The sequence below is a fragment of the Delphinapterus leucas genome, chromosome 13 (assembly GCF_059928025.1).
Source record: "Delphinapterus leucas isolate spDelLeu-1000000601 "Yukka" chromosome 13, BTC_Dleu_Yukka2, whole genome shotgun sequence".
NCBI classification, from domain to species: Eukaryota; Metazoa; Chordata; class Mammalia; order Artiodactyla; family Monodontidae; genus Delphinapterus; species Delphinapterus leucas.
Window position 1 is genome coordinate 60,616,551 of NC_143141.1, and position 12,672 is coordinate 60,629,222.

The 12,672-nt window shown below is 41.3% G+C and overlaps 1 long non-coding RNA gene across 5 annotated transcripts in view; it reads left to right on the forward strand.

The window, feature by feature from the left end:
• Positions 1-12,672, forward strand: part of LOC149747768 (uncharacterized) — a 145,518-nt gene that overhangs the window by 42,895 nt on the left and 89,951 nt on the right. For all 5 annotated transcript variants that reach the window (XR_016395462.1, XR_016395460.1, XR_016395464.1 and 2 more), the window contains one exon: positions 11,446-11,492. This is a non-coding gene — a long non-coding RNA (uncharacterized LOC149747768). The remainder of the gene's footprint in view (positions 1-11,445; positions 11,493-12,672) is intronic.

Below are 12,672 nucleotides of genomic sequence, written 5' to 3' on the forward strand. Positions count from 1 at the left end.
CCCTTTTAGGTTTCTGTTTTGAAAATTGGCGTTTCAAAGACATAATCAAAATGGAAATGTGCTAAACCAGGGACAGGGGAAGAGAGAATAGATAAGACTAAAATGTGTTTAAATGTTTTAAAGAACTTTTACATATGTTTACATAGCAACCCGCGAACACTTTTCTAATAAAAATTCTGAGAGGGAATTAGACAATATGTATGAAAGGCTTTAAACCCTTAGGAGGAGTGGAGCTATGCAAATCTAAAGTGTTGGTATTATTAATAACAACAATAGCTTTAATATGTGTCAAGCACTTTGCCCTTCCAAAGACAGGAGCTTAATGCACACCCCACCGGGAACATGAGTTCCCGGCGGGGTGGCCTGCCTTCTCCTAGTGACTAATGCACCTTCTTCATCTGGGGCAAAACAGAGGATTAGCGGCCACTTCGTTAATCTCGCTGTTTAATCACCAGACCAGAAACACTCCCTTTTTTTCTGTTTCTTTTTTCTCCTTTGCTTCTCTTCTTCTCTACCAGCGGGGGAAGTGTCCATGCCCCTTTCCGCCTCAATTTCCTTTTTTCCTCCTTTCAAATCCCTCGAGGACTTTGGGCTCTTGCTTCAGGCCTAACTTTGACTAGCAAAGCCAGTATTTTCTCAGGACTCCTGTTTTTCTTCTGCAAACATGGAACAATAGAACCTGTCCCTGGTGTGTGCTCAGAACCAGGACTCTGATCATGCTACGGACGGAGGGAAGAGCATTGGGTTTGGAGGTAGAATGAGTGTTTCCTACTTACGGGTGCAGTTATTTTGGGTAAGCCATGCTTCAGCATCCACAAAGCTCTATACAAATGTTATTATCTTACGGGGCAGAGTGGGTTCCAGTTGGCCAGGTAAGTGGAGATACAGGAGCACTGGAATTGATCCTACTTACAAATGCCAGAGTTCATTTGCCTCTGCAAGTGGTTTGTCCTTCTTGAGGAGTAAGCGTATTTCACAGTCATCCATTTATTTAACACTTCCATCAGATACTCTGTGTGCCTACGATGTACAAGGTGCCATCCTTATACTGGGTGCAACACTCCCTGGCCTCGTGGAACTTAGTCATGTGGGGGAGACAGATAATAAACAAGTAAACAATTAAATTTGTAATTCCAGATAGTGATGTGCTATGAAGGGAACTGACAGGGCTATGGTTGAGGATTCTGGGATGTGGGCTGGCGGGAGCCACCCTCTGCTGACCCTTTCTAGGATGTGGCTCTCCAAGCGGAAGAAATCTTGGGACGTCTCTGGTCTTTCCCCTCATCCTCAGTTGGACATCCGTTTAAGGATCCCAGACTCAGGAGAGCTGATTTTGTTTTAGAAGCGCTGCCCTCAGTTGTTGCCCCATTGCCTCCTGCCTGGTGTTGGGGAGAACACGCTGCTTCCTTGTCTCCATCCCTGGGATCTGCTACCTCAGTGTCTCCCATCACCTGTGTCTTCCCCCATCAGAGGAGAGAGACTCCTAATTTGCCAGGGAAGGGCCCTTGCCTAAGCTTCTACCATGTATCGACTGTGCCAGCTTCTGGGATGCCAGCTCCCAGGCCTGCAGGCTGAGTGAATAAATGCGGGACACAACTGTTTGGGGAGCTGACTAGCTTTTTATCAGGAGGCTCATGAAGCCTGTTTCCTTCTCATGCTCACGTGGCTGGGACAGCTTTTCGCTGTCTTAGGTGGCCCACTCAGCCCTGGCCCTCTGGATCAGCTGCTCCTGGGGGTAGCCAGCTGGAAGCTTGTTGGCATTTATTTCCTTTCTCAGCTGTAAAAACTCTGCCCCCTGAGATGGACCAAGTAATTACCGTGAAATAGATCTGGGCAATCACATCTAGATAGAAATGAAAGGTAAAATGTGAGTGGCAGGTATTTACATGATCTTGCTGCCCTGGGGGTCTAATGATCCCGTTTTGCCTGGCAAAGAGGTCAACTACTTGAGGGGCTGTGTGGTGTCATGAGTTGTGCCCTGGGCTGGGGGGGGTCACAATATTTGGACTCTGTTCCTAACCAGATGGTGACTTTAGGTAAATCGCTTCACCTCTCTGGTCTCAGTTCTCTTACTTGTAAAATGAGGGGAATGGGCTAGATGATTTACCTAGGCCTTCTACATCAAATAATGAGATTTTATACAGCGTTTTCAGATACAGTCCTCGAAAACAATACTTTCCAGTCTCTGTCCTTTTTTCCTTTCTTTCCTTCTTTCTTTCAGTAATGAGTGGCCAGGAACTCTCTGCTGCTGAGATAACATGTGATTCCATAGTTTCTGTAGTTTGGTGACTTATATTCTTTGTCTGAGACTGTTTAGTCTCTGCAGAACTGAAAGCCCTGCCCTGCACCCTCCCAGACTGGCCTCTGGCCTTCTCCGCCTTGGTGGGTTCAGGAAAGTGATTCACTTGTTCCCCCAGTCACCAGTGGGCAAGAAGGGGAAGCCAGACACTGGTGGGCAGGCCAGACCAGTGGCAGGGAATTGGAATTGCTGACATCTGTGCAGTGGGCGCATGTAACTGCCTGACGTCATCCTCTTCGCTCTGCCGTCTCTGTCCTGCTCTGTGTCACTTCCCTGCCAGCCTGGCAGGTGGGACTAGAGGGAGGTCAGGGTACTTATTTGTGTTCCCTTGGGCCTTGGCACCTGGCTCCATGCAGGACTGTGGCTCTCCCACAGCTCCGGCCCTCCCTGGGCTCTGGAAGCACTGTTCCACTGCTTATCCCTTCATCTCCAGGGATTAATTCATGCAGTGGTTTCTTGTTGGGTGCACTTATTCTCTTAATCCTGCTGAGATTTCTACAAATAGTCCCATGTGGGGTGAATTCTGTTTCTTGTCAGGTCCTTAACTGTTGTAACATCCAAAGAGGGCATGAAAAGTAACCAGGAGTTAAGATTGTATTGGTATTTATCTGTGTTTCTTGACCATGGCTGAGCTTTCAACTCCCCAGGGGAGTTTAAAAAAATACTGTGCTTGGTCCCTATCCCTAGAGATTCAGATTTAATGGTCCAGGGTAGGGCCTGGGATTGACATTTTTAAAAAACCTCTGACATGCAGCCTGAGTATGAAGCAACCAATACCATTGGTTGGTATTAATTGCTGGGGAAAATATATCTTTTTCCTGAGAATCGGGATCATTTCCTTGGGTACAGACGTTTACTCTTTTTTCTTTTAAAGTTTCTATGATAGAAAATGTCATACCTTTACAAAATTAGGGAGTGTAGAGCAATGAATATGCATGTACCCATCACCCAGATTCAGCAATCGTCAATTTATGGCCCATCCGATGTAGGTGTATCATTTTATACACTGATCAGCAGTGGATGGGTGTTCCGGTGGCTCTGCATTTCTACCAACGTTTGGTATTGTCAGTCTTTTTTTTTTTTGTCATCCTGCTTGGAATGAAGTGATATCGTGGTTTTAATTTTCGTTACCCTATGTCTAATGATGTCGATTACCTTTTCATGTGCTCATTGGCCATTGTGTGTGTGTGTGTGTGTGTGTGTGTGTGTGTGTGTGTCTGTATTTAGAGATGACTGCATGTTTTCTGCACATTTTAAATTGCCTTTTGTCTTTTTATTGTTGATTTGTAGAAGTTATTTACATGTACTGAATACAAGTTTTTTTTTGTATTTGTTATTTGGTTACATAGGTATGCTGAAAATGTTCTTTCCCAGTCCGTGTCTTGTCTTATTTTTCTTAGTGGTGTCTTCCTTCCTTCTTTCCTTCCTTCCTTCTCCTTCTCCTCTTCTTCTTCCTCTACTTCTCCTTCTTCTTTTATTATTTTTTCCCTTTCAGTTTTATTGAAATATAATTGACATACAGCACTGTATATGTTTAAGGTGTACAGCATAATGATTTGAATTACATACATCATGAAACGATCACCACAGTAAGTTTAGTGAACATACATCATCTCATATAACTACAAAAGAAAAAGAAAAAAATTTTTGAAGAGAACTCTTACGATTTAGTTAACCATTTTCATATATAACACAGCAGTGTTAATAGTATTTATCATGTCATACATTACATCTCTATTACTTATCTTATAAATGGAAGTTTGTACCTTTGGACTACCTTCATCCAAATCCCCCTCTCCCTCCTCCCTTACCTCTGGTTACCACAAACCTGATCTCTTTTTCTATGAGTTTGTTTGTTTTTGAAGTATAATTGACCTACAATGCTACGTTAGTTCCTGGTACACAATATAGTGTTTCAGTATTTCTGTACATCTCAGAATGATACCCATTCTTCTTTTTTTTTCCACTATAAAAAGGGCCATTCTTAACAGAACAAGGAAAAGGATGGATGTGTCATCCAGGGCACATCCAATACAACAAATACCAAGCTAGAATGTGTGTGTGTGTGTGTGCGTGTGATTGTGTCTGAATGATTTGACACACACCTTACAGACTGCTCTAGGTGTCTTCCTCATTTTGCCAGCAATTGTCTATGTCATTCAGGGTTCCAGTAGGAAACATGCTATACCAATGGGGTAATTGAGGAGACCTTAGTAAAAGCACTATTTGTAATGGTGTGGGCAGGATTAAGGGAGATCAGTAATGGATGGGGCATCACCCTAGGGCTAGGAGCCTAGGAGTCATTCTATCCCTAGGCCCGAGGAGTAAGGGAGGGAGTGGTTATGGGAGCCCAGAGAGGATGGTTTATGGAGAGGGCTGCCTTTGTTAGAGGTGCACACCCAGCTCGGCTGACTCAGTAGGGAGGGAGCTAGATGATTTTAAAATCTGATTTTACTTTCCTCTTTGCTTCCAATACCCAAATGGTGCTTCTCAATGTCTGGATCTAAGTGAAGCCAAAGGGCAAGGGAACGCATTGATGCAGTGTATACTTAACCTCCTGTAGCAAAGAGGCAGTTGAAGAAAGGTAGGGAGTGGATTTGAAAGAGTAAATGGGAAATAACCAGCACATTACTTGTTTCAACTACTTGTATGGAAGAAATAAATCAGCATCTGTGGAACAGTAACCATCCACTAGGCTCTGTGCCAGACACTCTACTTACACCATTGCTGTAATACAACAATCCTTATTCCTGTGCCTCAGAGGAAGAAGCACTCAGTGGCATACCCCAGGCCAGAAGTGGGATTCAAAATCTGTGCTGGCTCATTTCATAGCCATTGTTCTGTGCATCCCACCGTGATGACCCTAGTAACACAGGCTCAGGGAGCCAAACAGAAAAGAACTTCTAATGTCTTGTATGAACATTCTTTCCTGCAGCAGAGAATGGAAAAATAGGCAAGAAGTAGGTAACTTGAGGAATTTGTCTTCTCTGCATCAGAGGACAGCATAGGGCTGATAATGACCTGCTTGCAAAAATGGGGAGCTGGAGACCAAGGGCGATTCAGTGGTTATCAGTGGTTAGCACATTCATCACAACCTGTGTCTTCGGAAAGTGTATCATTTACTGGGTCTTTTTTCATGGGTTCTTGCCTGGCATTCATGGGCCTTGGGGATCCACGGATGGAACTGTGTTCCAATGTAATTGGTCCCTTTGTGATACAATGTAGTTTATTTGTGCATTTATAAGCTTTAGTGACTGACGTAGGCATCCCACCGTACAAAAGATTAAGAACCCCTGTGTGACAACGAATTCAGCATTAGTTAGTAATGGAGGACTTTAATTTTAATAAGAATATGATGAGAAGTCATGCGCCCTTTTTATAGGGCAGGAGAGGTACTAAATGTCATGCCCAAACTCACTGTTCTAAGTGGCAAGGAAAAGGCAATGCTTTCATTAAGTAGGGAAGAAAGCAAGCAAGCATGCTAGAAATATTTCATCAAGAAACACTTATTAAGTAGATATTAGGCACTGTAGTAAGTGATTAAAAAACAAGGGGGGGGTCCTTTTCTGTGCCGAGATATTAGATCTCGCCATATAGTCTTACCTTACTTTGATGTGCAGGTTTGTTGTTTTTTGGCAGACACAGTTAAGGTGGGGTGGGATTGGAAGATCCAAGACCTGATGACCCTATGTGTGTGTTAAACCATAGAAAGGCAAAGTCACAGAGGCAGAGTTAAAAGGGACATCAGAATCCATGAGATTCAACCTCCCATCTAACAAAGGACTCTCTTACCTAACTCGTGTGACAGCTGGCTGTCTGACCTCTGCCTGACATGTCAGAGATGATGCACTCCAGACCCTGCAGGGCCCAACGCTGTCTTTCTTTGGCCTTAATTTAACATTAATGAAGCAGCAGCAACACCGCCACTAACATCATTTATGGAGTACTTACTCCATGCTGGGCACTGTGCTGAGCACTTTAAATGCATGATCCCCTTGAATCCTTAAAATGACTCTATGGGACTGGTGATGTCACCTCCATTTCATAGATGGATGAACTGAAGCTTAGTGATTAGCCCACATATTTGCCACAGGGGTGTGTGTGTGTGTGTGTGTGTGTGTGTGTGTGTGTTTGTGTTTGTAGGAGTATATGTGTTTGCGTGTAAAATAAATATGTAGTACCCGGCTTCTCCTCCCACAAGCAGAAGACCAATACACACTGCAGGGGATCTGACAGGACACTATTATGGGTGTCCCAGACAGGCCAATCATTTGGTGACTTTTTAAACTTATTTGGAATTATCTAGAAGTTATAATTTTTTTCTGCACATAATTATTGGGAAGTTATTTATCTTTATCCACCTCCTTTCCTTCTTTATTTCTTCTTCTTCGTTTTTTTTTTTTAGTCTTTATTGAATCTGTTGCAATATTGCTTCTGTTTTTTATATTTTGTTTTTTTGGCCACGAGGCATGTGGGGTCTTAGCTCCCTGACCAGGGATCGAAACCGCACCCCCTGCACTGGAAGGCAAAGTCTTAACCACTGGACTGTCAGGGAAGTTCCGTTTCTTTTTTTTATAATCACAATTTTAAAAAATGTATTTTTTAAATTGAAGTATAGTTGATGTATAATATGTTACAGGTGAACAATATAGCGATTCACAATTTTTAAAGGTTATACTCCATTTATAGTTGTTATAAAATATTTGCTATATTTCCTGTGTTGTACAATATATCCTTGTGGCTTATTTTATACCTAATAGATTGTAGCTATTGATCCCCTATCCCCTTTCCCTCTCCCCTCTGGTAAATACTAGTTTGTCTTCTATATCTGTGAGTCTACTGCTTTTTTGTTATATTCTAGTTTGTTGTATGTTTTAGATTTCACATATAAGTGATAATATATAGTATTTGTCTTTCTCTGTCTGACTTATTTCACTTAGCATAATGTCCTCCAAGTCCATCCATGTTGCTGCAAATGGCAAGATTTTGTTCTTTCTTATGGCTGAGTATTCCATTCTATATATATACCACATTTTCTTTGTCCATTAATCTGTTTATGGACACTTAGGTTGCTTCCATATCTTGGCTATTGTAAATAATGCTGCTATGAACATTGGGGTGCATGTATCATTTTGAATTAGGAGTGGAATTGCTGGGTCATATGGTAGTTCTATTTTTAGCTTTTTGAGAAAGCTTCATACTGTTTTCCACAGTGGCTCCACCAATTTACATTCCCACCAACAGTGTAGGAAGTTTCCCTTTTCTGCACATCCTTGCCAACATGTGTTATTTGTGTTCTTTTTGATGATGGCCATTCTGACAGGTGTGAGGTGATACCTCATTGTGGTTTTGATTTGCATTTCCCTGATGATTAGACATGCTGAACGTCTTTTCATGTGCCTGTTGGCCATCTGTGTGTCTTTTTTGGAAAAATGTCTATTCAGTTCTCTGGCGTTTTTAATCAGGTTTTTTTTTTAAAATAAATTTATTTTTAAAATTTTTGGCTGCGCTGGGTCTTTGTTGCTGTGCGCAGCCTTTCTCTAGTTGTGGTGAGTGGGGGCTACTCTTTGTTGTGGTGCACGGGCTCTAGGTGCTCGGGCTTCAGTAGTTGTGGCACACGGGCTCAGTAGTTGTGGCTTGCAGGCTCTAGAGCGCAGGGTCAGTAGTTGTGGTGCACGGGCTTAGTTGCCCCGCAATATGTGGGATCTTCCTGGACCCGGGGTTGAACCCGTGTCCCCTGCATTTACAGGCAGATTCTTAACCACGGCGCCACCAGGGAAGTCCCTGTTTGGTTTTTTTGATGTTGGGCTGTATGAGCTGTTATATATGCTGGATATTAACCCCTTATCAGTCGTATCATTTGCAAATGTTTTCTCCCATTCAGTAGTCCACCTATTTTCTTTTTCTTTTTCTTTTTTTAACATCTTTATTGGAGTATAATTGCTTTACAATGTCTTGTTAGTTTTTGCTGTATAACAAAGTCAATCAGCCATACATATACCTATATCCCCATATCGCCTCCCTCTTGCATCTCTCTCCAACCCTCCTTATGCCACCCCTCTAGGTGGTCGCAAAGCACTGAGCTGATCTCCGAGTGCTATGCAGCAGCTTCCCACTAGCTATCTATTTTACATTTGGTAGTGTATATATGTCAGTATTACTCTCTCACTTAGTCCCAGCTTACCCTTCCCTCTCCCTGTGTCCTCAAGCCCATTCTCTACATCTGTGTCTGCCCCTAGGTTCTTCAGAACCATTTTTATTTTTAGATTCCATATATATGTGTTAGCATACGGTATTTGTTTTTCTCTTTCTTTTTTTTTATAGATTATACTTTGTTGAACTGTAAAAAATTGGCTATAATCCCTATGCTGTACAATATATTCTTTTTTTTTTAACATCTTTATTGGAGTATAATCGCTTTACAATGGTGTGTTAGTTTCTGCTTTATAACAAAGTGAATCAGTTATACATATACATATGTTCCCATATCTCTTCCTCTTGTGTCTCCCTCCCTCCCACCCTCCCTATCCCACCCCCTAGGTGGTCACAAACCATTGAGTTGATCTCCTTGTGCTATGCGGCTGCTTCCCACTAGCTATCTATTTTACGTTTGGTAGTGTATATATGTCCATGCCACTCTCTCACTTTGTCACAGCTTACCCTTCCCCCTCCCCATATCCTCAAGTCCATTCTCTAGTAGGTCTGTGTCTTTATTCCTGTCTTGCCCCTAGGGTCTTCATGACCTTTTTTTTTTCTTAGATTCTATATATATGTGTTAGCATACGGTATTTGTTTTTCTCTTTCTGACTTACTTCACTCTGTGTGACAGACTCTAGGTCCATCCACCTCACCACAAATATCTCAATTTCGTTTCTTTTTATGGCTGAGTAATATTCCATTGTATATATGTGCCACAGCTTCTTTATCCATTCATCCGATGATGGACACTTAGGTTGTTTCCATGTCCTGGCTATTGTAAATAGAGCTGCAATGAACATTGTGGTACATGACTCTTTTTGAATTATGGTTTTCTCAGGGTATATGCCCAGTAGTGGGATTGCTGGGTCATATGATAGTTCTATTTGTAGTTTTTTAAGGAACCGCCATACTGTTCTCCATAGTGGCTGTATCAATTTACATTCCCACCAGCAGTGTAAGAGAGTTCCCTTTTCTCCACACCCTCTCCAGCATTTATTGTTTGTAGATTTTTTGATGATGGCCATTCTGACTGGTGTGAGGTGATACCTCATTGTAGTTTTGATTTGCATTTCTCTGATGATTAGTGATGTTGAGCATCCTTTCATGTGTTTGTTGGCAGTCTGTGTATCTTCTTTGGAGAAATGTCTATTTCGGTCTTCTGCCCATGTTTGGATTGGGTTGTTTGTTTTTTTGATATTGAGCTGCATGAGCTGCTTGTAAATTTTGGAGATTAATCCTTTGTTGGTTGCTTCATTTGCAAATATTTTCTCCCATTCTGAGTGTTGTCTTTTCGTCTTGTTTATGGTTTCCTTTGCTGTGCAAAAGCTTTGAAGTTTCATTAGGTCCCATTTGTTTATTTTTGTTTTTATTTCCATTTCTCTAGGAGGTGGGTGAAAAAGGATCTTGCCGTGATTTATGTCATAGAGTGTTCTGCCTACGTTTTCCTCTAAGAGTTTGATAGTTTCTGGCCTTACATTTAGGTCTTTAATCCATTTTGAGCTTATTATTGTGTATGGTGTTAGGGAGTGATCTAATCTCATACTTTTACATATACCTGTCCAGTTTTCCCAGCACCACTTATTGAAGAGGCTGTCCTTTCTCCACTGTACATTCCTGCCTCCTTTATCAAAGATAAGGTGACCATATGTGCGTGGGTTGATCTCTGGGCTTTCTATCCTGTTCCATTGATCTATCTTTCTATTTTTGTGCCAGTACCACACTGTCTTGATTACTGTAGCTTTGTAGTATAGTCTGAAGTCCAGGAGCCTGATTCCTCCAGTTCCATTTTTCATTCTCAAGATTGCTTTGGCTATTCGGGGTCTTTTGTGTTTCCATACAAATTGCGAAATTTTTTGTTCTAGTTCTGTGAAAAATGCCAGTGGTAGTTTGATAGGGATTGCATTGAATCTGTAGATTGCTTTGGGTAGTAGAGTCATTTTCACAATGTTGATTCTTCCAATCCAAGAACATGGTATATCTCTCCATCTGTTTGTATCCTCTTTAATTTCTTTCATCAGTGTCTTATAGTTTTCTGCATACAGGTCTTTTTTCTCCCTAGGTAGGTTTATTCCTAGGTATTTGATTCTTTTTATTGCAATTGTAAATGGAAGTGTTTCCTTAATTTCTCTTTCAGATTTTTCATCATTAGTTTATAAGAATGCAAGAGATTTCTGTGCATTAATTTTGTATCATGCTACTCTACCAAATTCATTGATTAGCTCTAGTAGTTTCCTGGTAGCATGTTTAGGATTCTCTATGTATAGTATCATGGCACCTGTAAACAGTGACAGTTTTACTTCTTTTCCGATTTGGATTCCTTTTATTTCTTTTTCTTGTCTGATTGCTGTGGCTAAAACTTCCAAAACTATGTTGAATAATAGTGGTGAGAGTGGGCAACCTTGTCTTGTTCCTGTCTTAGAGGAAATGGTTTCAGTTTTTCACCACTGAGAACAATGTTGGCTGTAGCTTTGTCATATATGGCCTTTATTATGTTGAGGTAGGTTCCCTCTATGCATACTTTCTCCATCTCATTTCTTTAATTCATGTTAATCCAGTACGTACCCAAGGATGCATTCTGGGCATAGATTATGACCTCAGATGCTGCTTGCTTTGACTTGTCTCTTAATCCAGCTCTGGACTTGAAGTGGTATTGATGGTGGAAGTGTATTGTTGATGAAAAGAGGGGTTCTCAGCCCAGAGACAGATTTCCTTCTTTGTAAAACGATGTAGGCAGGTTGCATGGGTGCCTAAGTTTCATTCTGGCTATGACACTATGTGAGTCTATGAACCTGAAAATGAAAAATGTGAACTGGGGGATAAGAGAGAACACAGTGTTCGTTGGCCTGGGGGAATAAAAAAGAAATTTTCCATAGATAAAATTGATTTTATCAAATTAACTTAGTTACTTATCATTGTAAAATAAAAAAGGATCTATTTTTTTCCTCAAGGTTGACTACTGAACCCAAGACCTGCCTAGTTCCTGTTAATGGGAAAGGTAATTTGTAATTTTTAGTATGACCACTGGGTGGCGCAATTGCTCCACATTGTTAGTAAAAACCACCGTCATTTTTAGGTGAAGTGGGTTTTCAGGAAGCTGCTGCACCTGCATCTCCTTTAGGAGAAATATACAGTGGTTATAGCCAGAAAGGACTTCCGGAATTATTTGGTTCAATCCCTTTTATTGTTTTTTAATTGCACTATTTTATTTTATTTAATCTATGTGATATATGAATACATTCTAATTATAGAAGAATCAAGTTTTATATACGCCCCTCTTCACTCTCTCTCTGCTATGCTCATTCCCCACCTCTGAGAAAACCCATTGTTAACCCTTTGGGGTATTTCTTTAAGGTCCTTCCTTTGTAGTATACACATAGGTATATGTGCATGTGATATATGTCTTTTCTTAATGAACATTCATGCAACCTCCTGATTTTGTAAATGAAGAAAGATACAGTGTAGGATTTGGAGCCAATTTTGATTTATGGGAAGAGCCTGTGCTTTAGAGTCACACAGACTTGAGTTTTAAATTTTGATCTTGCAACTTAATAGTTACCAACCTTGGCCAAGCTATTTAGTTCTCACCTGAGCCTCATTCCCCTCAACTTGCAAGCTATTCAGGTGTACTAAAAGCGATGAATACATGCAAATGCTCCTAGCTCAGCTGGCCGGCTGTAAAGTGTTAGTTTCCTTCCCTGTCACTCTTTGCCAAGTTCAAACAGCTCAGTAGTGGAAGAACACAGTTTTCTCCATCCTGTGCCTCCTAGGAACCTTTGAAAGATGTCAATACATGTGTACCTGCATAATCATATACAAAATCCAGCTTAAGGACCCAGTGACCCATAAGTATGAATCCTGCTGTTGCCAAAGCCTTCCCTGGCCTCTGTGTGTCTTGCTTCTGTCCAAATTCAGGGAAGAACTGTATTTGAGGGCTGGAGGGAAACGCCAGGGGCTCCAAAGGGCACAGGAATTCAGAAAGGCTCAATTGGCTGGGGTTCAAGTTCAGACTAAGCTCAGGTCTGTAAACTTGTGCAAAACTCCTATGTTCTCTGTGCCCAAGTTTCTTTACCTGTAAAACCAGAAAGATAAACTTGGACCCCATTAGAGCTTATACTAGTGAGTAGATAAATCAGCCATGTAGCTTATGATGCTTTCCTTTTCGCCTTGTTTTCCAG